Source organism: Octodon degus, unplaced genomic scaffold (assembly GCF_000260255.1).
Source record: "Octodon degus isolate 3935 unplaced genomic scaffold, OctDeg1.0 scaffold00034, whole genome shotgun sequence".
Lineage (NCBI taxonomy): Eukaryota > Metazoa > Chordata > Mammalia > Rodentia > Octodontidae > Octodon > Octodon degus.
This window is the reverse complement of record NW_004524610.1, coordinates 17,791,793-17,794,731: the sequence shown is the minus strand read 5'-3', so window position 1 is coordinate 17,794,731 and position 2,939 is coordinate 17,791,793.

Sequence of the window (2,939 nt, the reverse complement as noted above, 5' to 3'; positions counted from 1 at the left end):
CTAAGAAGAATATATGTAGTGTAATATTTGTTGAAACTGTACTCCCGATTTGATTTGAAACTGTCTCATTGCTATCTGTTTATCAATAAAATTTTGAAAAGTACTACTCCTCAAACTGTTTAATGAAACTGAAAGGATAGCAATTCTTCCAAACATTCCTGGTGCACGCTAGCATTCCTGGAGACAAATATAACCATGATATCAAAGGCAGAGAAAGGCCCAATCAAGAAAAGGAAACTACTGGTTAATCACCCTAATGAACATGGATGCAAAAATATGCTCAAGAATGCTCAAGATACCAGAAAACAGGATGCAAAAATTCAAGAAAATTATAAACTATGGCCAAGAGGGATTCATCCCAGTAATGCAGGAATGTTCCAACATGCACAAATCAATAAATGTAAAACCCTATATGAACAGAGCCTGATACAAAACTCACATCTCAGTAGATAGAGAAAATGCATTTGACAAAGCCCAGCACTTATTTGTGATAAAAGCCATACAGAAAACCAGAAAAGATAGTCATTTCCTCTATATGATAAACAACATCTGTAAGAATCTAACAGCCAACATTCTACATTTAGCACAAAAAGTAAAAGCTGTCATTCTAATTTTTAAAAATGTATTCAGTACAGGGTCTACAGGTCTCACTAAACAGATCTGATTCATAGTGATCCTCCTATTTTAGGCCTCTCAAGTGCTAGGATTATAGGCACATGCTACCACACCCAGTCCCAATCACCATCTCATCAAGCCCTGGGGGCTGGGCTGGCACAGCATGGAGGGATTGAGGCCTGGTCCCTGAGTCTGTGTAAGTAGGCACTTTAATCTGCTGAGCTATCTGGCTGGCCCAAAGCTCTCATTCTAAAGTCAACAACAAAACAATGATGTCCACTATCCCTACTCCTATTCAGTACAATTCTAGAAACATTATCCAGATTAATTAGACAAGAAAGAGAAATAAATGAGTAAAGAGAAATCATCATAATTCACAGATGACATGGTCCTCTACATAGAAGACTCTAAAAATTCTACCAAAAGACTTCTACATTTAATAATCAAATTCAGTAGTGTAGCTGGATGCAAAGTCCTCACTCAGAAATCAATAACATTTCTGTACATAAACACAACCTCATTGAAAGAGAAATTAGGGAAAAGTAAAACCTTCACAATAGCATAAAAAATGAGATACTTGGGAATCATCAAAACAAAAGGAGTGAGAGAGCTATACATTGAAATTGAAGTACTCTGAAAAAGGAGATTTAAGAGAATAACAGAAAATGGAAAGAACCAACATACTAAAGATGGCCGTAGTCCAAAACGGTTAGACAAATTTAATGCAATCTTGATCAAAATTTCATTAGTATACCACAAAGAGCAAGAGAAAAACATTCCTAAAATTCATATGGAACCAGAAGAGATCTAGAATAGGAAAAGTCATTCTGATCAACAAAGTCAAGGTAGAAGGCATCATAATCCCTGACTTGAAATTATATTGCAAACCTACTGTGATAACATCAGCATGGGACTGGCAACAAAAACAGACCTGAGAATCATTGCTACAGATTAGAAGATGCAAAAATAAATAAAAACACACTCAGCCACCTTATGTTTGACAAAGAGGCCCAACTTGTTCTCTGGAAAAAAGGTAGCCTCTTTAATAAATGGTGTTGGAAAAACTGGATTTCTACATGTCAAAGACTAAATCTAGACCCATGCCTAGCATTATGCACTAAACTGAAATAAAATTGAAGCAAAGATCTAAATATGAAAATAGAAACATTAAATCTCCTGGAAAACAAAGTAGGCAAATATCTTAAAGACATAGATTTACACAGAGACTTCATGAAGAAAACCCAAACTGTAAGGAAAATACTTTAAATCATCAACTGGACTCTCATTTTATTAGAAATAATTTGTACATCAAAATAAATCACTGGGCTGGAGAGATGGCTCAGTGGTCTAAAGCACCTACTTAGAACAAGCTTAGCAAAAGCATCAGGGACCGCGGTTCAATCCTCCAGCGCCACATGCCAGCCAGCCCTGCCCCCTGGTGGGCTGAGCTGGTCTCTCTCTCTCTCTCTCTCTCTCTCTCTCTCTCTCTCTCTCTCTCTCTTTCTCTCTCTCTCAAATAAATAAATAAATAAAATTAAAAAAAATAAATCACTACCAGAGTGAAAAGACAACAGATATAATGGGAAACAAGTTTATTTAACTATCTATCAGGAAAAACATATAAAGAAAACAATCAGACCTCTCAAATGTAGATGTCTTATCAAAAAATGGGCATCTTAGTTGAATATGCATTCTTTAGATGAAGAAGTACAAATGGCAAATAAATTTATGAAAAAATGTTCAAATTGTTCGTTATTCAAGAGATAAAATTTAAAACAACTTTGAGATTCCATCTCACTCTAGAAATAATGGATGTCAAGTAAACAATCAATAACAAATGCTGGAGGGGCTGTGGGGAAAAAGGAACACTTCCCTATTGTTGGATGGAGCGTATACTGGTGCAATCACTGTGGAAATCAGTGTGGAGATTCCTCAAAAACATAAGGATTAGAGGGGTTGGCGAGATAGCTCAGTAGAATAAGGACTTGCCTGGAAAGTGCAGGGTCCTGAGTTCAACCCCTGGTACTGCCAAAATAAAATAAAAATAAAATAAAAAAATCTAGTTTTTGATCCTGAGAATCTTCTGCAGGTTTTTGAAACTAGCAGTTAATTGGTAGGATTCTTACTCTGACTAACTATATATGCTAATACCTGTGAATTAAGCAACTGCATTGAAGAGAGCAATGTGTAACACTGGGGTCATGCTTGGAATGCCTGTTATTCTGGTAGTTTTTCCTGTCATATCAATTACTGCTATACTGTCTCTCATGTAAATGTTTGTTTTAAAAAAAGTGTATTAAATGAAAACAAGAAACAAGAAAAAA